Source organism: Cyanistes caeruleus, chromosome 8, assembly GCF_971803275.1.
Source record: "Cyanistes caeruleus chromosome 8, bCyaCae1.hap1.1, whole genome shotgun sequence".
NCBI classification, from domain to species: domain Eukaryota; kingdom Metazoa; phylum Chordata; class Aves; order Passeriformes; family Paridae; genus Cyanistes; species Cyanistes caeruleus.
Genome location: NC_141708.1, coordinates 2,169,685 through 2,196,879, shown reverse-complemented (window position 1 = coordinate 2,196,879; position 27,195 = coordinate 2,169,685). Strand labels below are relative to the sequence as shown.

The 27,195-nt window shown below is 41.7% G+C and overlaps 2 long non-coding RNA genes across 2 annotated transcripts; both read left to right on the top strand.

Moving 5' to 3' along the window:
• The first annotated feature begins 1,928 nt into the window (after window positions 1-1,928).
• Window positions 1,929-12,040, top strand: LOC147651814 (uncharacterized). The gene is made up of 3 exons (XR_015290150.1): window positions 1,929-6,495; window positions 8,459-8,523; window positions 9,726-12,040. It is a non-coding gene; the product is annotated as an uncharacterized LOC147651814 (long non-coding RNA).
• A 12,094-nt stretch (window positions 12,041-24,134) lies between these two features.
• LOC147651813 (uncharacterized) lies at window positions 24,135-26,876 on the top strand. The gene is made up of 2 exons (XR_015289937.1): window positions 24,135-24,320; window positions 24,579-26,876. It is a non-coding gene; the product is annotated as an uncharacterized LOC147651813 (long non-coding RNA).
• The last annotated feature ends 319 nt before the right edge of the window (window positions 26,877-27,195 follow it).

Here is a 27,195-nt window from a genome sequence, read left to right as displayed (position 1 = left end):
TTTCATCTCCACACTTATTAAAAATAGATGGTCTTGCTGCTTCCACTACATAAATAAGGTTGAAAAATCAACTTGTCACAAAGAGTTTCAAAACCTTCAAAACTTGCTGACAACAATAACTGGATTTTAATATTTCAGCCCTGCATTGCCATCGACGCCGCAGCTCTGCCCGTTCCTGACAGTCTCTTTCATATCCAATTTCCTTCCAGACTTCTGTGAGTTCTTGCCTTGGAAGAGTTCCTTGACAGCAAGACAAGCTGCTTAATTACATGAAACAGGGAAAGAAAACTTGCATTGGTTTGAATTTTGCACCTTTGAATTTGTCTCTTTCCCTGGCATTGCTCCCCTGCCCTGACCCGGAGGGGTGATGCTGTTTTGGGAGAGCAGTTGTTAACCTTGGAGCTGAGCTGTAAACAACCCCAGAATTTGGGGTAATTTCCCCAAGGCTGGGCTCTGATGGAGGCAATTCTCAGAAATTAACAGATAGCAGGTAATTGATGATCTTTGAGGATGTTGTCTCCATAGATTCCCACTCCAGCTTCCTTCCCCGTTTTTTTAGAATGTAATTTATGGCTGGTACTCAGAGGAGGTCACAAAAAATCCTGGAGACAGGTGGGAACACACACCCTGTTTAAAAACTTCCACATGAGGTTCCCTGCCACTCAAAAGTCATAATTAGTGAATATTCTCAGGCTTGCAACCAGAGGCTGGAATTTGTGGATAAACTTAACTTGAGGAACATCTCATGAAGTAAATTTTCCTTTTTAGTACTGAGAAACATAATGAAAACCCACCTGGAATTTAAATCTCAGGAATGTGGCATCATCTGGGAACTTTTGATGGTGCTCAGGGCAGATATTGATGTTTTTTCTGGTTCTGTGAGTGGCAGGTAGGTCAGGACCTGTCTCATCATGATTTGTCCTCACTGGGTCATCTTTATGATAAAATAGCAATGGACATTAACACTGAAATTTGGGAAAAATCAGTGTATTTGAAAGCTAAAAACCCAATCCTGTTCTGATCTTTAGCATTATAAATTTCCCTTTTTTATTTTACTGAATTTAAGCAAATTCTCCTGATTAATTTTTTTCTCCAGAAGGGCTTTTTAAAATCCAGTAGAATGCAGGATTGTGCATGGCTAAAATCCACCCTTGTAATCCCAAAGTGATATTTGATAACCACCACTTTTAGGGGACAGATGGCAGAGTAAAACTTTCTATATTTCACTGAAAATATCAATTTTCACAAGAGGCAGTCAGAATTTGGGAATTAAGGGTAGGGATACCATAAAACCATGAAAAAAGTGTTCATTATCCACTCACTGCTGATTTGAAGCAGCATCATTTCTTGCCCAGGAAATATTTTTAGCCAAAATCAAAAGAAATCCAAGAAATTGAAGCAAATATTCCTGTGTCTGTATCAGGGAAGAAACACTGGCAAGAAATCAGTTTTTAACACTACTTTTAGTGCTCCTAGTAGAATTATCTGAATAAAGTTACTACCTTTTAAAACTTATCATATTAGAATACAAGAATCTTGTCAGGAAGTTCCTTGTGGCTTGTTTTCCCTCCTAAAATTGGACAGGTATTTAAAACAAAACCTGTGTGAGATTAGTTTCACTCCTCGGTGTTCATTTAGCAATTAAAAATCCCTGTTTTGACTTCAGCAGTTTAAAATCTGTGGATACAAATCCTTCAACACAAATTTCCCAACTCCAGAAGAGAACTGGACCAAGTGAACTGCAGCACTTTGAAATAATTTAATTTCAAATTAATAAATTTAATCCAGTTTAACTCAAGTTTAAATTCAAGTTTCAACTCAGACACAATAACTTTTTGGATTGGGGTTGTTTTCAGGTTCCACCAGAAGAGGAAACTTCTTAACAATAAATTGCAACTCTTCTACTCTTTCATTAAGCAAAAAAACTTGATTTCCAGAAAAATACCATTTTTTGCTATTTGTGGTAGGAGATCAAAGGACTGCACAGCTTTGCAGCCATCTGAAAAGTAGAAGTTTATTTCTAAATTTTTCAGTTCTAAGTAAAAGTTTATTTCAAGAATGAGTTTAATGTTAAAATTTAGCTTTTTAATAGGAATGTTATTATCACATTAGTTATGTTAGTATGAAATTATTGTAGAATCTTTTTGTATTTAATAATCAGCTTTTTTATTTTATTAATATTTCCTTCACTGAGATGATCACATTTTCTAAGACAAGATAAAAGTGCTGGCATGGTGGAAAGAAAATTGGGATTTTGTGCAATTTAGAGTTTTCCAGGCTGCTCGATGGAAGAATATAAGGAAACCTTAGTGGCTACTGCGTGTCACAGGAATGAAATCCTGATTTTCTCCTCTGCTCCTTCCAGAGGGAGCTGCATCTCCATCTGGATCTGGTGCTTTCAGTTTTGCAGCTCTGGAGCTTTTTTAAATTGCAATGTTTGTGAATACCAGGGAAAGATGCAGCTTTCGCTGCCCTCAAGAAGGTCAAACAGATTTTTCTAAAATTCAGCTAATTAGAGCTGTAAATTAGATTAGGCCAGGCTCTTCTCAACCACCTACGAGCATTTATCCTGTCAATCTCCCAAGAACTCGCTGCCATAAATCCTTGTTTTTCTTTGAGGGAAGGTATCCCACCAGCTGACCAACACTGTGCTGGTGAACTTTGTAATTAATATTTTGCATGTGTTCATAAAACTCTCAATGACCTATTTTTAAATAATGGGAAATGAGAAGCCCCTCTAGGAGGGTCAGGCAGATCAGAAATCATCCACGAAGGGAAGTGAAGGGCCAAATCCATTTTAATTGAACCCACTGAGAGCATCTCTTCAGTCAAAGCCTGAAACTAAGTTTAAAACTAAATCTGGTACTTTTAGGGGCTGGACCAGATTAAAACCCACCAACTTTTCTATTTTGAAGCCGAATCCTGTCGATTTACCAAAATCTAGCTCATTACACATATGCAAATCAGCACGGCCTTTCGGGGTGTGGGCATTACTTTGTGGCCCTCCCGTTAAAACGTGTGATTAATCCCAGCCAAGTCAAGCCCACCAATTAGCAGCAGCTCATTTTCCTGCTCTTGCAGCGGGTGCCTCCTTCCTTGCAGTGCACGTTGTTCATTAGCTGCTGCACCTCGTGGCAATTAGGCAGGCGGAGGCATTAATTTGATCAGCTGGAGAGTTGGCTCCCAAGATCCCGCGGATTCAGCGGAGACGCGGCCGTTCCTCCAGGGCGCTCCAGCTCGGCTTGGTGCTCCCGTTCCCCCTCTGGAGAAACCTCCTGCTTCCCATTAACTAAAGGGAAAGCCTTGATCCTGAGGCGAAGGATGGCCCAGCTCAGCCCCGCTGTTTTAATGAAGGAATCCCAGGCAGAGCTTGGCTGGGGAGTTCCGAGGCAGAGGTGGCTCCTGAGTGAGCAGGAACACGACGCCACCATCCCATCCGCCCTTCCCAGCTTGGCCACAGCTGTCCCTGTCCCTGTCCCTGGCTGTTCTGCTCCATAGGATCACTTCTGTCCATAGGCACAGCTTGGAAAGCTCCCGTGTTTCCTCAGGGCACCTCTGACCTCACCAGGTCAGAGGAGGAGCGGGAGGGATGAACCTTTCCAGCAGTCAAAATTCTGAAGTGGTGTTGGATGTGGCATCTATTTGATGGAATTCATGGAATTCTAGAATCATTTAGGTTGAAAAAGACCTTTGAGTCCAGCCACAAGCCCAGTTTCACAGTCCTGTCCTTTGCTGTAGTTAGAAATGTCCAGGCTGAGCTTGCACTAAAACTGACCCCAAGGAGAGACAAATGCCTTTCCCACCATTGCTCCCCTTTAATGCCAACTTTTAAAAGTCCAAATTCCCTGTTGGGATCTCGGAGCAGCCCTTGGCTGGAGAGACAGGATCTACATCCAGTGCTGTAAAATGAGGTGAATCCTCCTGGAAGGTTTGGGAGAACCCACCCTGAGTGGTCCTGACCAGTAAGAGCTGAAAAAGGAGCAGCCTGTGAGTGCATTTAATAACTTTTCATATTTAAAATTGCCTTGTCATTTGAGTAATGAGCTCTTTGTGCTTTCTGCTGGAAAAAATCACCATGGAGCTTTATTTTTGGTGGGGGTACCCACTTGGGCAGCCCAGGTGTGTTGCTAACTGAACCCAAATTATTAACCTTAATACAATTTTTAAACAATTATTAAGCTAATCGGATGCAAATTAAACAAAATGAACCTATAAATATATGTGTTTTTCAAATTAGTAATTGGATTTTTTGATGATCTTTGGCTTGACATTGATAAGCTGCTTCTCATAACAGTCTAATTAGGCAATATGTAAACTTTGGCATTCGGTTCTGTCCTAGTGGCTTTTTCAAATGATGTTTGTAAAATTTGCAATTTCATATTACAGATTAAAAATTAAAAACTGCAGGAGGCTAACATTAAAATGAGAATTCATTTCATGGAAAGCCCTGTAGACAAAATTCACCCTAATAGAATTGTGCATAAGGGGCTGCAAATCATGATCTATAGTTACACAGGGGAAGGCTTGTCAAAACCAGTATTGTTGGCCTGTAGTTCTATTCACAGTATTAAACCCATCAGTGGAGTCACTTTGGGGAAAATGCGAACATTATCAAAGAACAGTAAATTAGCAAGAAATTAAAGCATATACCCTTGCATTTCCAAAACAAAAGATCCCTTCATTAAAAACCTTTCATCAGTGGTTTAATATTCATAGCAGTAATTTGCATAACTAAATCAGTTTTCACTGATGAGAGACGACCAAAGTTTTTTTTTTTTTTCTTTTTTGGTTTTTTTTTTCCTTCACTAATTTCTTTTTTGAATGAGCTCTCTAGTTTTTTTTTTGATTAAAATTTCACACCAGTAGTTGAGCAAAATTGAATACATGACTTCACTGTATTTGTGAGCATCCTCCTTTTCAAGCCTGGGGTTAAATTCTGCTGCTGGGTGAAAAGCAGTGCCTGGGGTTGCTTTGTTTACCCTGCCGGTGTCCATCCCTCCTGTGCCTCCCATCCCTGTGTCCCTGCTAAATTCCAACCCCAAACCCCACCTTGGTTGGATTTTTATTGCCTTTTCCCTTCTCCTACCTGTCCACAAACACAGAGCAGGGGATGATATCAATGAGGAATAAAGAAAAGTCATTGGAGTACACGTTGAGAACTTTCTCTCAAAGCAAAACCTTTTTTCTAAGTCCTTTTTTCTGTTTTCCAAGGACCAATTCCCTTGTGGGAAGCGGGAAGAGGAAACAAGTTTGCCTTAGGGAATGAAGACAGAAAAGTCTTTTTCAATGTAAATCAGACTTTTTTTTCAGGAGCTATTTCAAGGTATGATGGCAGGACTTGATGATCTTTAAGGTCTTTTCCAACCTTAACGATTCTATTCAAATAAATGGATATTGTGCTGGCTGAGTAGCCTTTACTAGGAATTATTTTGGGAAATAATGAGATTTAATTCATTAAGAGATACAGTGGGCAGCCAGTCGTGCAATATTTACATGTAGGCTCTCTGGGCAGTGATTCTGAAATAATCAAATTTATTGGAATTCTGATGTGACTTCAATCACAGAAAACAACTAATAACAATTAGCAAAGACTTCATTTCTCCTCTTATCCAGACTTTTGGTCATTTATTATTACAACTGGATAGAAATACTTAAAAAACCTTAGTCCTTCCCCTTGCAGCCTTAATTATTCAGAGGTGTGATCTCCCAAAATGTTTCTGCTCTAAGTAGCAAACCATATTTCATAGAGTTCTCATCTATTAATTCTAATTAATATCAAAGCAGATGTTGGCAGGCCCTTCCAAGTTTTTCCTCCATTTTTAAAGAAAGGCCTTGAAAGAGGACTTTGTCTTCATAATAACAAAGGTAAATTTTTCCTGGGCTTTTTTATTTTTCTGTTATTTCTTTGAATGTTTCATTCCACAAGAAGAACTTTTTTATGATTTATTTTCACTCCAGAGTGATGATAAGCAGTGGAGGAGTGAAAGGAATCAAGATGAACAGCAATTTGTTGTTTATTTTAATCAAATCAATCATTAATTTATTTCCAAGAATACCAAAGTGTCCCTTGGTTGTTTCAAAAGGCAGGGCAGGAATGACCAGAATAGTGCTCCACTAATTATGAATGATCCTTAAAATTCCTTAAACAAGAAGCAAGAGAAGCCCTCTAAAATAAAAAATATTATAATCTAGCTGCAAAAATAAATGTGAGGATGGACTTTGTAGAGAACTGAGCAGGGAAGGACCCCAGTTCCTGAGGAGAAGGAATTAGGGGTGAAGAACTGGCCAGCTGGCCATGGTCCTCTTCTGTCCAGCTCTTCAGGGAGTGATGGAGCAGCTTTGCAGGATCCTGGCTCAAACCTGACCATCAATCCATGGAGTGTTTGTCCCTGAGAACAGCCTGGATGTGCCCAGAGCAGCCCTTGATTATCCAGCCAGGGAGGAGGCGTGAGGCTCGCTCGGGACGCTCCCGCTGCCGCGCCTGGCGCTGCCAAGGTGATATTTTTTAATGTTTTACATTAAAATTTAGCAAGGGAATTTCTGTGGGAGCAAATCCACTAAATTGGTACCCCAAGGGCTGAACGCTTCCCAGCGTGCCCTGATGCCAGGGAATGTGTTTGCATTGCATGGCCAGCTTCCAGTCCAAGGACAAGAATCATTTCTTCACAGAATCCCAGCTTTGGGCTCTGGGCACCCTGTGCCAGGGCCTGCCCTCCTTCCCAGGGAACAATTCCTGCCATAAATATAAATATCCCACCTCAATCTCTCCTCTTTCTTAAGCCTTGCCCATTTTAATGTAAATTTAATGTAAATTTACAGACCATGTAAGAGAAAACTTCATTAAAAATCCACCAAAATCCAAATGATGGATAATCTCCATTTCAAACCTCAAAGTTCAGTCTGCATCTTCTGTGGTAATCATCTAAAGAACAAGACAGAAGAACTAAAAAAAGGCAGAGAGATATGTTATTTATGCAACTCTCATAAACTTGGGTAATAAAACACTTACTGCAGTTTAAGGATCTATATAAAAATGATAAAGACTGAAATCTTGATTTTTATTATTGACTTATTCCTAATAAGATTTATCTTGTTTAAATTATTTTCATTAATATAAAATTAACACATCTGATATTACTAAACTAGAGAATTCACCAAAAAATAAGTTTAAGTGCACAGATTGCTTCAGTTAATATCTTTGCATAGTAATTAACCATAAGTGTGTGGAAATTGGAAGCTGAGACATTTGGGGAGGTAAATTTACACCGTGTAAAGAGACAGGGTAAAATAAACTTGGTTCTAAATCTCATCCAGCTCTATTTTGCAGTGCTCAGTTGTTATTGTTGTATCCATGACCTACCAAAAATGCTCCACACAAAACTTTTTTGTGGTTGGGATTTTTTTATTTTTTATTTTTTTAATGGAATATCATCTGGCTTCCTAAAGGAATCCTAGTGGTAGCCCCTGACCCAAATGTACATCAAGAGCTGTTCCCCCATGGCCCTGGCCTATTTATTGCTTTCCTAACTACTCCAGTTCAAACAGGAGCTCAGAACAAAATTGAAAATGAGCTTGGGGTCTTTTTCTAGTCCCAATTTGTTCACTTCCAAAAGCACTACCCAATTTAGCGTGGCTGCTCAGGAGAGGGCAAAGGCTGGAATTACAGGGATGCAGGAGGGCAGGGCTGGAATGTGCTGGCAAAACAGCATGGAAGAGCCTTACCAGGTCTGGGTAATTCCTCAGCTGTGACAATTAGCAGGAGAAACTGGAGAAGGCAAAAAAAAAAGGTTGTTTTTTAATATTCCCTGCTCAAAATCCACGTATTTAAATCGGTCACGAGCTCTGGCAGTAAGGCAGGTTATTGCTGAGGACTAAATATCAATTTATTGCTATTTATTGAGGTGCTGCTGGGGTGTAAAGGAGGAAAACACCTGATCAGGGGTGAATTTTCTCAGGAAAAACATTCCTGTTTTCATTTGTCCCTTGTGCTGGAGGAACTCCTTGTCCTGTTCTTAATTAGGGATCTTACTGCTTAGAGAAAAGGACTGTGGTGAAAAAACAAGATGCTTCACACTCTCATTGCCCACTGCAAAGTTTGATTTTAGCTGGTTGCCCAGAATGAAAAGATGCATTCTTTAATATTTTATTTATTTTATTTCTATTTTTGTTTTATTTTTTATTTTATTATCCTTAATATTTTGTATTTTAATTTTTATTTTATTTATTTTTTTTCTATTTTATTCTAGTTTATTCTATTTTATTTTATTCTATTCTATTTTATTCTATTTTATTCCATTTTATTCTATTAGTTTTATTTTGTTCTATTATTTGATTAATTTACTTTATTTTTACTTTATTTTTACTTTATTTTTACTTTCTTTTACTTTATTTTTACTTTATTTTTACTTTCTTTTACTTTATTTTTATTTTATTTTTACTTTATTTTAATTTTCTACAGAGACATGGCTTGCTTTGAATGGTTTGCACCGGTCCCTTTCCAGAATGGAAAAAAGTCATGTTAAGGTGGGTAAGTGAATACTGACCTGGGGAAAAAACCTCAAAATGTAAATGAAAAGTGAAGAAAAATGAGGTCTTAGTGGAAAAACTTGAAAAGAAAATTTAGAATTGGATTTCAGTGGTACTTTTTGATGATTATCTGCAGTAACCTTTGCTTTTCAGGGCTCATCCTTCTGCTCCAGGATATTTCCTGGCATCAGCAGCGGCTCTGAATCACCTGCCCTGAGTCAGTAAATTCCCATTAACACTTTCATCACTTTAGGGAAAAAAAAAAGAGACACAAGAAAACTTTTGTGCTTTAAATTAGGAGCAAAGCCAACTCATTAAACCCAAAATCCCACCCAAAGTGTAAGAGAAGTAATAAAATTAAAGATTTCCAAATGAAAGCCAAAACTCAAGGTTTTTTTGGTTTGCTTGAAGTATCGATGGAGCAGCAAAAAAGCCACACAAATATTTCTCCATGACCTTTTTTTAGGTTTTATTCCTGTTTTCTCCTGGTATTCCCCACTTGGCTTCACATGGATTTGGTGTCAGGAGACACCCAGCACTCAGGTGCTCAGTCAAATTGAATCACACCTTTAATAATAATTTTCATAGTTAATAGTTATTTTTTTTTATTGGGGTGGTCTTGTTTTACCTGTGCTTTTAAGGAGCACTTATTTAAAATGCCTGTACTTGAATTTGGGCTTTATATGGATGGCACAGGAAACAACTTCCTCCTACAATTAATTCTGGAAGCTTTTGCTCTTGTCAGGTAAAAAAAATCTGTATTTTTTTCTAAATTCTAATTTCTAAATAAATGAAATAAATTTATTTAGAAATATTTTTAAAATAGTGTAATGGGATGGAGGATTTCAAGAATTTGGTATGAATTGTATGGATACAGTTTTGGTTTTTTTGTTTAAATGAATGGGATTTGTCTTCAGAAAAGCCAAAGGAGTTAAATGTGAATGAAGTATTTGTTGTAGGGGTTTGATCTTCTTACAGAATTGTAGGATTTGATTTTTCTTAGAGACTCTCACCTTTCCCTTTTGGCCAAGAAGCCCTTGGTTGTTCCAGGCATTGTCACAATAATGAAACCCAAAAGGATCTGAAGCAGCCAAGCTGCAGCTGCTTTCTGTTCTCCCCAAATCCTGGGATCCAGGGCTGGCATCAGCCTGTGAACAAGATGGATTTTCCATTTCCCCTTTCCCTGTCATTTCTTTCAGGTAAAATGTCCTTGGAAGAGAACAGTCAGTATTTCCTGCCAGCTGGGAGTGTCATGAGGCACAGCTGGAAACACAGGAGTTCTGTGGAGGTTTGGGAACTGGGGTTGTTCTGGGAATATTCCCAGGAGAATTCCCATTGGAATCTCCTGCGGATCCTGGGGCTCACAGGCTGTGGCTGCTTTCCCTGGGACCCAGTTTGCCACTTTGCTGCCAGGATGTGGATCTGACCCATCCAATTCCCCAGCAAATCCCCAAGGCTGCCCTTTCTGGATCTCCAGGACCTTCCCCACTGGAATTGTGTTCCTGGAGTGGCTTCTCCATCCTCTGTGCTGGAAGTGCTGCCCCTTTGTGCTGGAGCTTTGGCTCGTGCAAATTCCAGCCCATCTCCTCCAGGGAGAAAGCAGCTCCAGGCTTGCCAAGGGCTTTGACCTTGTCTTAGGCACTGTTTGATGTCTCCTTCCCAGTTTTTACAAACTCCAGGGCTACTGGAGGCTCCCAAGGTTTTGGGGCCACCTCATTTTGATGACCCAGCTCAGGACAAGCAGCGCTGACTCCAAAAGGGACAAATTTCTCAAAAAATCACCTCAGTTTCCTTCTGTTCCTTCCCACACTCCCATGGCAGCTCTGCAGGCAGATTTTATACCCTGAACCCCATTCTGAGATACTCAGCCTGAAGCTTTTCCAGGGATCCTTCAGAAGAGACAGCCAAACCATGGGATATCCATGTGGTTGGGCTCCCTTCCTTAGCTTTCCTCAAGTGGGGAAGAAATTAATCCAGTGGCTCATTCGTTTTGGAAGGATTTATTCCCTACAACTGTTTTGGGTTTGCTTGACAAGGTTTTGGTAGTGGGGGTGGTTTCTGGGAGAAGCTGCTGGAAGTTTTCCCCATTTCCCACAGAGCCAATTCCAGCTCTAGGTCCCTAATTATGAACAGGACAAGGAGTCCCTCCAGCACAGGGGACAAATGAAAAGAGGAGTGTTTGCCCTGGGAAAATGCACCTCTGATCAGGTGTTTCCCACCTTCACACCCCAGCAGCATCTCCATAAATAGCTCCAGGATGGAGCCACTGCTGGCCAGGCTGAGCTGGTGGCAGCAGGGCTGGGATAACGGGGTTGGGAAGGGGATAAAAAACCCCACCCAGCCTCAGCTGGGCAGGGGAGTGAGGATGAGGAAGGGGAGCAGCCCCCAGGGTGGGAGGAAGGAGGGGCAGGAGCTGAAACTCCCCAGCACCCACGGAAGGGGAGGCAGGGGAAGGGTGTGGGGGTGATAAACTGAGCCCATTCCCCACCCCCTGTTCCTCTGGGAGTGGGGAGGGAGGGAAAATGGGCACTGAAGTTGAGCCAGGTAAAAGAGAGAGGTGGGGGGAAAAGTTTTTATTTCTCATTACCCTGCTCTGATTTGATTGGTGATAAATTAAATTAATTTCTCCATGTTGAAGGTGTTTTGCCCGTGAGGGTGAGGGGTGAGTGATCTCTCCCTGTCCTTATCTCCACCCTTGAGATTTTGGTGATATTTTCTCTCCCCTGCCCAGCTGAGGAGGGGAATGATGGAGTGGCTTTGGTGGCACCAGCCAGGGTCAACCCTCCACCACCACAACTGAATAATGGCACTGTTGGAAATGGTGCATTCTTTGCTGTTCAAAAAGAAATAAAAAATGAGATCATCAAGGCAGAGCATTGAAAAGTGGCTGCTGTGCATGGGGAGTTACTGTGTTTAATCAGAAATGTGACAAGTTTAATGCAAATATTTCACAAACTCGAGTGGCTCCTCAGATTAAAGGCTGCCAAAAATCCATGGTGACACAAAGGGCTGGAGTGCCTTTCTCCAGAGAGGTGAATTTGGTGTTTGCTCAAAACCAAAACTGAACTGTGGCACTTTCTGTGGCCAGAACTTTATTTTTTTGATCAATTTACTTTATCTGCGAGCTCCATTTCTATAAACATGTAAACAGAGTTGTTGTCTGTGTCTGTACCAAGTGTAAATATTTAAAAACTATTTTGGTTTGTGGTGCAAAGAGCACTTCCAATAAACAAAAAAATGCCATTGAGCTAAATGAAAATCAGACTTAAAAACTGAAAAAGCCTTTGCATTACACAAAACGAAAGGTAAGGTGTTGATCAAAGGTTTTACCTTTATAATTAGATACAGTTATAAGAACTTAGAAACTTTTCTGTTCCCAAGTATCACATCTCAGCAGATTTTATTGTGTTGAGTTATGGAGAAATCACCAAAATCATGTAAATTTTCTGAGAGAATGCATTGGTCATTGTCACTTTTTAATTGCAGCTTGGAAATAAAGCTTGAAAATTGAAAATGTTTTCCCTATGTTCCTCTCTGAAGTTGTAACTCCCATTATCAGGGATTTGACTGCCTCCTCCTGTTTGAGTTCCGTTCCCACAGTTTCCCCTTTTGTAAAGTGTGCAGAGTGGGTGAGACATGATGGAAAATCTGAGTTTCCTCCAATACACTGCAATTCCCATTAATTACTGTGATTCTTTCTTTGATTGGGGCATCTTTACTTGTTCTATTTTTCATAAAGCGTCTCTTTATGAGCCTGTGATGCACCAAATACCCAAAGATTTCACTTCTTTCCTTCGTCCTTGACCCTTTCCAGATGGAATTTCAACTTCTGCTTCATTTAATGCTTCCCATCCTGCTGCTGCTTCCTATAGCTTTTTCTGGGACTCTCCTGTAGTTAGAATATATATATATAAAAATATAAAATACATATAAAATATGTATAAAATAAATATAATATAATATATGTACTATATATATTATATAGTGTATATATTATATATAATATATATTATATAGTGTATATATTATATATAATATATATTATGTAGTGTATATATTATATATAATATATATTATATAGTATATATATTATATATACTATATATAAATATATGTTATATAATATTAAATAATAATATTATATATATTATGTAGTTATATTATTACATTATTTTATATTATATATATTTAATTATATATATAATTAAATTTAGTTTATTTTAATTTAAATTTAAAAATTAAAAAATTTAAAATATATATAATATATTTTATTATGTATATTTAATTATATATATTATAGAATCTTTATATATTATATAACATGATATATTATATTATTATATATCATAATATAATTATAATTATATATTATTTTATAATTATATAAATTATCTCATCTGTACCAGGACAGTTTCACACTCTGGGGGCAGTGAGAGATCAGGAAATCCCCACCTGGGCAATGCTTGGAACCGCAGCACTTGGAGGTGCAGAATGAGCATTTAATTGTTGATAATTAAGTGTAAAACGCCCCTGCCCAGTTGCCTTTTTTACCAGCCACTCCTGGGGAATTTTCAGGTGAATTCAGTGATTTCAGTGATGCCTTTTCCCCAAAACCCCCTCAGTTTCTGTAACTGCTGTTGCTGCGGGTGCTGCTGTACAGGAGGAATTTTAGGCTGGATGGGTGTCTCTAAAAGGTTGATTAATTCTTCTGATTCATCAGATTTTATTTGTATCCCCAGCAGCCCAGTGGAAATCCACACTTCCACCCGAGGGGTCCCAGGTTTGCCCACAAATCACATCAAATTCTGAAAGGTTTGTTCAGGCATCCCCAAAAAACAACCTTTTTTAACCATTTTTCCTTCAAAATCCAGCCAGGAATTTTTGCTACAGGAGCTTTTACAGAGGGTTGATTTCAGTTTTCGTGATCTCCCATCCTGGCCACTGTTCTGGTTGGTGGCTTTCTTCGAAAGTTTGAGGATAAAAATAATGTTTCACATGGGTTATTCAGGCAAGAAAAAGAAGTTTCCAATGGGAATTCCTAACAGCCAGGAATTCCCAGGAATTTCCAAATTCCTGGGAGCAAATGGTGTTTTTGGTAAGTCAGAACTTAATTCAGGTGCTGTTTATCAAGGCCAAGGCTGAGGAGCATTTCTGAGATCAGAGTGGCCAAGGGAAACCCCACCGCAGACAAATGTGTCGATACTATGAAAAACATGAAATTTATTGTTTCCAGCTTGAAACTGTGAGACAGAGGATCAAACAATTCAAAATGAGTCTCTCCAGCCTCACAAAGGCTCTGCCTTCTGCCTCTTAGGCTTGGGTGAAATGCAAATCTGAAATGTGCCAGTATTTGTGTGTGTGATTCCCAGTGGGACTGGGAGAAGAGGGGTGGAAGCAGTGTCAGGCTCTGGGAAAACAACCACCAGAGAAAAAAATCTGGTGGTTTTTCCCAAGCTCTCACAATTTACTCATTTAAACAAGTGCTTAGCCCATTTCCAGGCTGAATTATGAATCAGTCTTCTGCTGGTTTGTACACCTACAAAACTGAAAATAAGCTGCCTTTTAATGCTCTCCTTGTTTTCTTTCTCCTGAAGTCTGAAGAGAGAGGTCTTGCCTGCGTGTAAAAACTGCAGTGTTATAAATAATTTGTTCTGTCCCTTTTGAGACTGTGAAAATGGAAATGTTTGCTTTCAGCAGAGCTTGTTTTCTGTTGACTTCATTTGATAGCTGTCCAGATAAAAATATGAGCTAATATATTTTGACATATTTCCTTAGAATGTGTGTGACATCAGCTGGCTGCTGCTATCTTAGGGAATGTCAGAGTGATGTCATGCAGCCACTTGATTTTAAATGAATTAAAGATGAAATATGACCCCTCTGTAGGTTGTTGTGCTGTATTGAAGCTGCACAGCCACATTCATTTACTATCAGCTTTAAAGTATTTCAAGTGTTGTTGCAATAGCAGAAATTCTGATCTGGTGTCCAATAGATGGGAGAGATAAAATACAGCTGAAACCAGGCTCTTCTTCAGGATGTTTATCCTTGCATGCTTTGTAATTTCAGCTTATATTTGCTGTCTAACCTGGTTTTCTACAGTCCTGACATTCACAAGTGCAGCCATGGACTGTTTCTCTGGCTGGTTCATAGAGGAGGATAAATTAATTAATGTCTTTGCATCTTTTCTGCACTTAAGCCAAGAGTAGGGGAATGTGCAATCAGTGACCTCAGTGCTTTAAACCTGACAGAAATGTAAAACCATGAAAATTATCTCATTTCTTCATAGATCAGCCCAATTTGTATTGGGAGCGTGCTTGGCATTTCTTACTTTCTCCAGCTCTGAGTTTCCAGGGAATGGAGTTATTCCTTAGTTTAAATAACAGCAATTTTGGCTGGTTCAGACCTCTCAGAGTGATATCCAGGTACAAACAAAACCAAGCAAAAATTCCTGCCAAACTGATGCTGTTTGTATGTGGTCACCTCTTCATGGAGCCAAAAATCTGCTTCCATTTTAAAATCCCCCTACAATTTAAATTTCAGTACATTTCATTAAAATTTAAATTTTAAAATTCCCCTAAAATATCTGTTAAAGTCAGAGCTGTGGTTTCTAATTTTGCCAGGGTCTCTGAGATTCCTTTTTGAGCCACCTCCCACAGCCCCAGCTCCGAGGAGCTCTGCCCTATCCAAACTCTGGGCTCCAAGTCTCACATTTGTTTCCATGTCCTGATTCCATGGGCTCCAAAGAAACAAGTCTGTAATGGCTGAGCCACACCAAATTCCTTGACTTTCCTTAAAACTCTTTAAAAAAGCCTGTGACAGTCACAGCAGTTGCTGTGGATTGCTAAATTTCCAGGGGGATGCACTCTGTCATTTATAGTGGGTGCAATCAGTTATTTAATGGAGATTTAATTAGATAGAAGCAGAGGCCACATGGACACAATTCCATAACCATCAGAAAGGCTGGAAAAGAAGCCAAATCCCCATTTTGTATGGCTGGTAAAAGACAGCTCTTCTGGGAGATGTTGTAGCATCCAACCAGCATCCTATGAACAATGAGCTGTCAGTAGAAGGAAGAAAAGTTCTCCAATTTAATTTATTCTCCAGGCTTAATTGGGGAACAAAGTACCTGAGCTTCACTTGAAATAACTAAAACTGGAGGGTTTAGAAATTTAAAATCTGAAGAAGATCCTGAGTTAATCTTTTACAAACATGTTTATTTGTACATAGTTTCCTGTCACTGGACTGAACTCACAAGCTCCTCAACGTGGTTGTTCAGCCAAGTGAGGGAATCAGAGAGAGGCCCAGGTGCTCTGGCAAAGACTCCCAGTCATCCTGCTCCAAGGAGGAAAGCCTCTGGGCTGGGTCTCACCCTGGAGAACTGGAGGAGGATGGAATTCTGAGGTTATTCTCCCAGCTGGGCTCCGTGAGGAACTCCAGGAGTGCAGTGATAGCACAGGACCAAGGGACACTGGTGGCTGGGCCCTGGCCTAGGAGGGACAGCAGCAGGAATTTCCCCATGGAAAGGGAGATCAGGCCTGGCAGGGGCTGCTCAGGGAGGGTTGGAGTCTCCAGCCCTGGAAGTGTCCCAGGAATTCCTGAATGTGGCACTCAGTGTGCTGGGGACAAGGTGGGGATGGGGCACAGCAGGGACTGGGTGATCCTGGAGGCTCTTCCAACCTCAGGGATTTTGTCCTTCATTTCCCTTTCCCTTTCCCCTTTCCCCTTTCCCCTTTCCCCTTTCCCCTTTCCCCTTTCCCCTTTCCCCTTTCCCCTTTCCCTCCCCTCTGGGTCTCTGCAGTCCTGTGAAGGCAGGAGGAGCCCTTGGCATGTGATTTTTGGGAGCAGAACCTTGTCCATTCCCACTGGGATCCCTGCCAGCCAGGGCACATGCCCACCCCACAGCCCAGCCCTTCTGCTCAGATATTGATTAGCAAAACAAGCTCATCACAAAATTGCCAAATTTAATTTTGATCAGTTTTGTCTTCCCCCAAGGAAAATTCACACTAATCTTTTATTTTTTTTTCCCCCCTTTTACAGGCAGTATTTGAGTTCCCACATTCTGGATTTTACTAGTGACCATCTGGTATTTTGTAGACACTCCACTGGTGCTGGATATTGATTTCTCTAACGATTCCTCAGCAACCCGGCTCTAATTATTTGCAATTTTTACTGGTTTTAAAGTAGATTAGATGCTATTTTTGATGTTGGCTCTGGTGATTTGCTTCTTCCTCCACAGCAAAAATAAGCCATGCCTAAGATGAAATAACTGTACTCTTCAGTTGCATTTTTTTTAAAGAAACTTCAAAATTTGCAATGTTCTTGCCGTGCGGTGGAGACTGTGGTTTATTTGTTATGTTGAGCACACCTGATAACACACCTGATGTGTTTTATGGAGAATTGGGGCTTCCAGGAGATTTCTCAGCTCGCCTGATGAGCGAGGGCAGGGTGTGGGTGGATCCCCAGGGGGTCACAGCCCCACAGGGTGACAATGTTCAGGTTGGCACTGAGCTCAAGGCCCCAGAGCGTGGCCAGGGAGCCTCAGAGCAATTCTCCAGTCTCCCCTCAGAGAAATTCTCCAGTCTCCCCTCAGAGCAATTCTCCAGTCTCCCCTCAGAGAAATTCCCCAGTCTCCCCTCAGAGCAATTCTCTCAGAGCAATTCTTTTGTGGGAAGCACCCACCGAGCTTCCCACAAAAGCAGCACAAAGACTCATCAAGGCAGGAGCCTCCCCAGTTCTGAGGGGCTTTTGCAAATGTTTCCTGAAGCTTGGAGCCCAGCTGAGGTTTCTGCTGCCTTGGGTTTATCAAGACTCTCCCAGGCTGTTCTGGGCTGTGAAGCTCATGAAGGGGCTCAGAGGGACAGGCTGAGACACGGGCACCAAAATGGGACATGGAGCTGCTGGAGCAAACCTGAGGAGGCCATGGAGCTTCTCCAGGGCTGGAGCCCCTCTGGAGCCAGGCTGGGACACCTGGAGGGGAGAAGGATCCATGGAGAGCTCAGAACCCCTTCCAGGGCATGAAGGGGCTCCAGGAGAGCTGGAGAGGGACTGGGGACAAGGGATGGAGGGACAGGACCCAGGGAATGGCTTTAAACTGACAGTGGGTAGATTTAGATGGGATATGGGAAGGAATTGTTCCCTGTGAGGCTGAGGAGGAGCTGGGATGGAATTCCCAGAGCAGCTGGGGCTGCCCCTGGATCCCTGGCAGTGCCCAAGGCCAGGCTGGACATTGGGGCTGGAGCAGCTGGGACAGGGGAAGGTGTCCCTGCCATGGCAGGAATGATCTTTAAAGTCCCTGCAACCCAAACCATTCCATGATAAAGGGAGCCCACCTGGCCCTTGTAAGCCCTGCCCAGTGCTCAGGTGTGGAACAGCCTCCTGGGCCTATTTTTATATCCCAACAGGAAAAACAATCCCAAGAACCTCTTGGAAAACCCTTATTTTTGACCAAACTTCCTCCTGCATCCTGTTGAAGTATTTCTAGCAGTTCTGTTTTCTCATCCCTACATCAATATTGAAGTTTAATGTCAATATTAGTATGAAGTGTCTGTGAGGGTTTGGAAAACAGGAATCAGAGCGATCAAATATTTTATTTATGCGCAGTAAATTTTTAAAGTCTCCCTGGTGTTCTGATTGAAAATGCATATTACTGAACAATTTAATTCCCAAAGTCTGGCTCTGATGTAAGATTTATTTGGGATCTGCCATGGGCTGATGGAAATGTGGGAAAAGTCAACGTTGCCCTCACCTGCACCCCAGGCAGCGCAGCCAAAAGGTCTCTGCACTTCTGGGGTTCCTGTGTTAAAAGGAACAATAATTCCAAACTTTGGGCATGGCTGAAGCAATGAATAGTGGAGAAAAATGGGATGATATTCCCTGATCCTTTAAAACTCCCCCCTGGCACGACCCCAGGGCTCCTGGTGCTGCCCCAGGAAAACCTCTCAGCACATTTTGAGCTTTTTCAGGGAAATTCCGTTTTGCTCTTGGGAACACAGAGCAAAATAAAACATTATTTTATTAATTTTGGGGTTTATTTTTTTATTATTTTTTTATTATTTTACTTTATTAATTTTATTAATAAAATATCATTTACACCCTGTAAATAATAATAATGATAGTAATAATAATAAAAATAATAATAAATAGTAGCAATAGTAACAATAAAAACAATAATTCACCATAATTAATAGCTCCTAGGTTTTTATATCTAAGGCAACATTTTCCCTCCTTTTCCTTTGAAACAAAATGTCCTAAGTTAGAATGATTATAACATGAAAATAACAAAACCCCAGCACCCTTTTGAGACAAATTTACTCATTCTTAGTAACTTGTTTTCAATTAATGGCAAATAAACAGGAGTGTCTTTAATTACCCTTAATTCCTAATTAATGTCAATTAGCATTTCCTTCACCTCCAGGTGATGGCTCACACTGTTGAGGCTTGGATGCTTTGGTGGTCATCTTTTACACAAATAATCCCTTCAAAATATCACAACAGGTATTGTCAAATCCTAAGAGGTGGCAGATAATTGCAATTTGTCCCATTTCAGAGTATTTGGGGGTGTTTTCTGATCATTTCTTTTTGAAACTGGACTTTCTGACAATGTAGAATGACAGAGACTTGAAGCTGCTCCCTGTTTCCATCCCTTCTCCCACATTTCATTTCATCCTTCAGAAACAGCCAAATTCCAGGGCAGCTCGAGCCAGTTTGGCCAATGTCCTCATTGTGGATCTGAGAGTGGCCACTTGGCTCTCCCTGAAAGTCTGCTTTGTGTAGAGCAGCCTAAATTATTGTTTTGGTTTAATACACACATTTATGTATATAATATATAATTATATATATAATAGACATATAATAGATGTAATTATTATATAATTATGGAACCCTAGAATCCTGGGATGATTTGGGTGGGAAAGGACCTTAAATCCTACCCATCCCAGCCCAGCCATGGCAGGGACACCTTCCCCTGTCCCAGCTGCTCCAGCCCCAATGTCCAGCCTGGCCTTGGGCACTGCCAGGGATCCAGGGGCAGCCCCAGCTGCTCTGGGAATTCCATCCCAGCTCCTCCCCACCCTTCCAGGGAGGAATTACTTCCCAATATCCCATCTAATCCTGCTCTGCCTGCCCAAGTGTGGCCAGCTCTGAAGTTTTCCTTCAATCACCCATATCTGGCTGGGGATCCTGTTCTTAATTTAAATTTAAAGGAGAAATCTTTTCATGGCAGAAGAAAATTCCGGCTCGGATTCCCTTTGGAAAGGGAAAAGCAGGAAGGTGAGTACCAAGCACCTTCACCCCAGGATGGAGCTCATGTCTTGCTCTCAAGATTATTTTTTTTTTCTGTTTGCTCCATCCAGGACCAAGCACGTTGTCATCAGGAAATAAATAAACTGATTCCAGGTTTTTCCTGGGCAGGCAGACAGGAATTTCCAATCCTGCATCCCACATGGCAGCAGGGAGCTCTGCAGCCACCTTGCACTGACCGTGCTTGTGTCCTGCTCAGCATAAGCAGCTGCAACTAAAGAAAACAGCCCAGTCAGTGCCATTTTCACCATTTCTGTAGAAAAGGCTTTAAACATCACCTGGAGCCACCCCTCTGCACCAGCCCTGAGCTGTCCCACTCATCCCAGGACAGTCCAAGGCTCTCACTTGGGGTCCCAGTTTGAAGGGTCACCACAGAGTTACCTTTAATCCTGCTCATCTTCCGTCCTGGCCACAATTTGGGGCAGGGACTACCTTTGAAAATTTAATAACAAAAATATTTTTCCCCTTGGGTTGTTAAAAACTCAGTTTTTGAAGCTGTTGGTTAAAAACCTGGAGCTGGATAACCCAGGTTATCCACCCTGAATTCCAGAGGAACTCCACCTCCTCTTTATTTTATTTTTTTTCAGCTGAGCCATGACTTTTTTGACATGGAAACATCACTCCTGGTTTATTCCTTCCCCCAGATAACTCCAAAGCACACAGATAAGCTTTGACCCCAGCACTGGTGCCCTTTTCTGCCAAGGTTGTTGGCTGGCACAGGGAGCAGCGCTTTGTGATTAATCGAAGTGTTCATTAGAGCCGTTTATTTTCCACGGGAGCACCGCAGAGGTGGTGACTGGAGGTGGTGGCAGTGACACTGCGAGAGCAGGATCCCTGTCCAAGGGCTGCAGCGTAATTATGGGACTGCTCTCATTTGCATATTGCCAGGATGCTGCCAGTAAATATTAATGGATTACTTTTTGTTCATTGAGCCTGTGTTTTTGAAAGATGCCTAAAAACAAAAAGATCATATCTGTATGTTGTTTTTTAATTTATTTTCACCTTTTTGTCTCCTTTGGAGACCCCTGGTGTATCAGTACTTTGTTTACCACAAATTAAACCTTAGCTGATTGTTTACCAGACTGAAGACCCTTGTGCATTACTCCAGCACTTTCCCTTTTTTTAATAATCACAACCTGGGATTCATTTGCAAGAGGCCCTAATCTGCATGAGAATTATACAATTAACTTTTGATTAACCGCCTAGTTCTTTTGGAAACCGCAGTGTATAGGATACTCTGCATTTAAATAATTTTCCTTAAATTGGGAGCAGGCCTTTCATTAAAGCGGCGAGTTTGACTAAACAACAACATTTGGAGATAATCAGGGTCAAGACAATAGGCAAGGCTGCAAGGCTAGAATGTCATCTTTAAATATAACAGCTGAGATAAAGGCACCCAGATTGCGCCTTATCGAAACACAAAAAATCAAAGCTCTCTCTTGTCTGTGGCAAAATACCAGGCCCTGGTGTTTAGGGCGCCCATTGTTTGGGCCTAGAAGTGTTGCAGGATTTGCATTCAGAGAGCTGGGTCTAACACACATTACATCACGTAGGGTACTTATCTCGGAGTCTGACAATAATTATCAGGAAGAATGTACTCAGAATGACTTTTTTGTGATTTTTATGCATCCCCAACACAAGGAAAGGGAGATAACGGCATTATGAAAAAGGGGAGAGTCTCCAAAGGCTCTCCCTGGAGCTGCGTTCTTCGATTAAATTTGCTGTGCCACTCTGGTGTGCTGAACAAGTGGAAAGAAAGACTATGAGGCTTTTATAGAGGGTAATAATAGTCCTGAACACAGCCCTTACCAAAAGATAAGATCCATTGTCAAAACAAACAAAAGGAGCGGTATTAAACACCACTTGAAGAATATCTATGAGCAAAGTTTGAAATCCTTGCCTCTTTCTCCTACCTTGAACCTGGCTCTGTGGCGTGGCCATCTTCTCACCAGGCACCTTTGCCAGCCCAGAGGTTTCCACCGAGGCTTTTCCCTCTGTTCTGCTCCAAGGGGTTTTGTGGTGGGATCTATCCATGGTTCCAGGGAAGAGATTCAAACCATCCCAGCCTGAGTTTGGTGTCTTTTCTGCAGGGGAGGGTTTGGGCATATTTGTTGCTGAAGGAGTATTTTGATCCTGCAGTGCCTTTGCTGAGGGGTGCTGCAATATTATATAATAATTATATAATTATATGATGTGTTTAATGCTCATTAAATGCTCATTTAATTATATAACATGTTTAATGCTCATTTTTCACAGGATGATCGTGGCCTTGCATCAAAACTCATCTCCAGGTCAGCACAGGACACCTCAATGGATTTGCAAGAGCCTGGAGTGCCACAAAAAGGGGGAAAGGCTTCCCACTGCCAGAGGCAGGGTTAGATGGGATATTGGGAAGGAATTGCTCCCTGGGAGGGTGGGAAGGGATGGGATGGATTTCCCAGAGAAGCTGCGGCTGCTCCTGGATCCCTGGCAGTGTCCAAGTCCAGGCTGGGCAGGGATTGGAGCAGCCTGGGACAGGGGAAGGTGTGGAACAAGATGAGCTTTAAGGTCTCTTCCAGCCCCAACCAGTCTGGGATTCTGTGATTCTAGAAAATACATTCAAAAGTATTGAGTCAAGTCGAGGCATTCTCAGCATCCTCCCTCAGCCTCTTCACTCTGCCAAAACGAGAACTTTTCCTGGGACAGTCTCTTGTGCACCCAGGACCCCCAGGCTTTCAGGAGATGTGTGAGTGCACACCCTGGGTGTGTTTGCAGCCAGGGCTGAACAGGTTTGAGCTCAGCTGCTGCACCTGCTTCTCCTTCTGCTGCCTCCCACCTGCTCCACAGCTCCAAGAGAGCTGCTGGAGATGCATCACAGCTCAGACCTGGGGACTGAGCTGCTCCTTCTGGGGAGTGACCAGTGAGGAAGGGCTGGAGAGGAGGAGGAGGAGGGAATGTAGGAAGCCCAGGGAAGGGAATAATTCATTTGGCACCTCAGAAAGTTCAGAAGTTCAACCCTGACAAAGCTTTGGTGCTTCAGATCAGTATCTTTAGAAAGGTGTGACCCTTTCAAATCTTTGTTTCAGCCTTTTCCTTTCCCTCCCTCTTCCTCTACTCCTTTTCTGAAGCTTTTATTGCTGCCAGGGGACCCCATTCTTCTCCTAAATTGAATCCAAGTCTTGCTTCTGTTCCTTTCCTGCTTGTTTTGCCCTTTCCCTGCCCACCCCAGCAGGCACTTCACCTTTTTACTGCATTGTTGAGTCACTCGTGGCTTTCAATCCTTTATTAGAATTATTTATTAGGATTATTAGAATGTTCTCCATGCCAATGCCAGAGCGTGTCTCATAATGCTCACAGCCCCAAGCACTCAGGAATCCAGGTGAGTCCCCCAGATCATACCTAAAAATTAAGATTCTTAAAAGAAAAATGTCATTTGCAGCCCTGTCATTTGGCTGCTGCCTTTTGTTTTAAGTTTAGGGTTTTTTAAAATTTTTTGTGGGTTTTTTTAGCTTAATCTTATGGGTACTTAAAGAAAAAAAAAGCAGGCGAAGGGAAGGAATGTGAGAAGTACAAAAGCTCAGCTTTGTGAGTAATGTGAAGTATCACGGGGCTTGTGATTAAATCTGTATATAACATTTGAATGGAGCAGGAGGAGATACTTTATTTCCTGAGTAAATCAAAGTGCTCTGATATGGAATAAACTGCAAGAGTGTATTTATAGGCTCTAGGGCCTCACACCCACTGCAGGGCACAGCAGCAGCCCTGAAGTCCAAGGGTTTGTGTGATCTGGGGAGTGGGGAGGGTGGTGCTGAGGGACCTGCCAGTGATCTCCTCCCAGGATTTATGAGATGCCACAGGTTGGATTCATGGAAGGATGACTGACAGGCCTTCCACTGGCACAGACTGGCTAAAAGGGATGTCCTCCACCCCAGAACAACATGCCCAGTGTGTAAACTGAGGGGGACTGGCTGGGAGATGGGCTGGGGTTTGGTCAGTGCTGAGAAATTGTGTTGGGCATCACTTGTTTCTCTTGGATTTTGTTACTCCTTCTCCCTCTCCTTGTAATTTCTGTTATTAGTAGTAGTATTAGGATTAGTATTGTAATAATATTAATAGTATTAGTGATACTGATATAATAATAATAATAATAATAATAATAATAATAATAATAATAATAATAATAATAATAATAACAATGATAATGATAATAATGATGATAATAATAATGGTGATAATAATGATAATAATGATAATAATGATAATGGTAATGATAATAATAATAATAATAATAATAATAATTGTTGTTGTTGTTGTTGTTGTTGTTGCTGTTAAAGGAGGAGCCACTGCCTGAGCATTCTCACATAAATTGAGGATTCACAGAACGTTCAGGCAGCCCTGGATGTGGCACTCAAGGACATGTTTGAGCAGTCAACACCTGAAACTCTGCAATGGGGACCCCAGGAGATGACAGGGAGTGACTCAAGTCTCTGCCACCAAATGAGCATCCCGTGACAGGCCAGGTGTGCTCGCTTTTTTTGGGAAGAATACAACAAAATTTCCTTTCCTTTGTGCTACCAGCAGGGCTGGAATCCCAGATCAGTCTGAGTGCAAAGGATTGCTCAGTTCTACTCCTGATTTCCAGTTGTGTTTCCTGGGAAGAGCTCCCTTCTTTTCCTGCCAGCACTCAGGATCTCCCAGACTTTTTGGAGAATTTGCATTCAATGAAATCAGCCAGCTCAGACTTTTAATTGTCTCATCCATGTTAAATGTCTTTACAGGACTGAAACAACCTCTGCAAAGCTGCCAGTAGTGATTTCAAGGTTATCATGAACTTTGAACACTCTTGAAACCAAAGTCCAACTTCAGCTCCTCAAGACCTGGCAGACAGCACTGGATGCTTTTTTCCAGACAATGCCTCCCTTCGTTCCAGGACTTCAATTAAAAAGAAAGGTGTAAAAACCAGCATCTTGTACAGATAAAAAGAGATGCTCACTTATTTCCTGACAGACTGCAGAGGCCTTTGGGGGATCCTGAAAGCATCTACAGCCGGAAGGGATGTGAGAGGTGCGGCAGGACACGTGACAGAGTCAAGTCAGGAATTATCATCTTTAAAAATCTGCTGTAGCAAGCAGGAAGGGAAACAGGAAACCTTGGAGATCTGACAGTAGCTGTGATTTACAAACAAATCCATTGAAATGGGAGTTTCCCCAGGAATTTCTGCTCTTTGCCCTGCACTAATAACAGGGAGGGTGCTGGAGTGTCCTTCCCAACGTGGGAAGAGCCATGCTCTGGTCTCACACTGTCTGATATTCCTTCTCCTGCTCTCTTGGCTGATTTATGAGCTTTCCTTTTCCCTGCCTGTGCCTGACAACAGCACCTGGGCAGGGAGCAGGGAAGAACAAGGCTCCTGCTGGGTTCCTGAGGAGCAGGAACAGATGCTCCAGCGATGGATGTGAGGCTGAGCTGTCCAGTGAGCTCCTGGTGCTGCTCCCAGCAAACCAGGCAGGTCAAGGGGGACAGAATTCCCGTTAATTTGATATGGTGGAAGCACTGGATTAAGTCCCTGTTACTGGGGGGATGTAAATTTGCAGTTTTATTCTTGCCTGTAATACAATGCAGGGTTTATTTCCTCTGTCACACCTTCCCAGAGCTGGGAAAGCAGGAGAGGCATGCACCTGGGAATTGGGAATGCAGTCCAAACCTAATGCATAAACTTTCATATTTCATCTTATAAATCATCCATTGGCATCCTCTCCTAATTAGGGACTTTTAAAAAGTGTATCTTGCAAAGACTTGTAATATTTTTCTCGATACTTCTCTGGGTTTTTTTCCCCAGAAAATTTACAGAAAATGCTGGAGATCTGTGGTTTAACCTAAATATACTTAAGCTGGAATTTTCACAAGATTTTCTACTCTTTACCCTGAATTAATAACCAGGAACTTGGGAGCTGTGTGTGGGAGGAGGGTAGCAGGACTTATTTCCAGATTTCAGAATTAGCACATCCAGGCAGAAGTCTCTATTGACATAACATTTTTTACTGATAAAAATCAAAGTTTCACGGCTACATTTACAAATAATAGCAAAGATAACTCGTTATCTTCACATCTCTGTCAGCCAAGTCACCGTTAATTGGCTAAAATATTAAAGATGGGTTGGCATCACCTGTGACCACCTCATTTATAGCCCTGGATGACAGGAAAATGAGAATATTGACAGGGCTGACAGCAAATTTGGGAAGGAGGGATGTTTAGGAGGAAAGAGCAAGTCTCCAATTTTGGTCACTTTAAATTAGAATTTGCAGGAAGAGGTGTCAACAGAGAGAGAGCAAGGCAAGGCTGAATGAAAGGAGAGAAATTTGGAGCAGGGAGGTGGATCTGAGAGTCATTTGGACAAAAATAGACATTAAATATCTGTGTGGATGAGCTGCCCCACCCTCACTGTCAAGAGAAGCAGGAGGTCTTTTACAGAATATTCTGGAGAAGAAGGTGAAGAGGATGAAAGAGGAAAATAAAACTGAAGGGGAAGAGAAACAGATGCAGAAATTTCCAGAACAGCTCATGAATCCTGGGGTTTAGTCAATGGTTGAGTAAAGGCTGCTGGAATTGGGTTGAAATTCAGATGGAGAAGGACAGAACTGGAGAACTGCCCTTGATTCCCCTGAGAAAGGAGCTTTTCTCAGTGCTGAATCTCAGGATTGTCCTGACCTGAGCCATTCTGGGCACTATTTCAGTGCAAATCCTGCACTTTTATAATGTGGGAATAGAAACTTCCAGCTGTTTTCAGGGTGGATTATTTGACCTCAGCCACCCCTTCCAACCTCAGTTATTGCTTGGCTCTCATAGATACCAAAAATATCAGTGCATGGGGAGGGTATTTGGAATACTCAGCAGCTTCTGGGCCATTCTCCTGCTGAATTTTGTTTATTTCTTTGCTTGTTTGGTTTTTTTAAGCCAAACTTTCAGAGCAGAGATATCTGTGTTATATCAAAAATGGATTCAGGACAAACACCTCAGTGTCCTGTCCAAAGTTAATCTTTGTGGCCCATCACAGCTAAAAGGTGAGGGGTGAGGAATTGTTAGTGCAGTTGTGCAAGTGGGGAAATGGGAAAAGGGAGAAGCTCAAGGTCACATCGAGGTTTGGTGGCAGAGCTGGGAGCAGAACCCAGGCTCTTTCCCCCAATTAATACATTAATAACATCAAGGACCACCTCACCTCCCTGCAGCATTCCCTCAGTGAGGATCTCACTTGCTGAAAACCTCGTGTGATTAATCAGTGCTGCTGGAAACAGCACTGCAGGCAGACACTCCTGATCCACAATTATTGCCTGATCCTCCCTCAGATTAAAGAGGATGATTAAAGGTGCTGATGGCATCAGGAAGAAGCTCCTTAGGAAG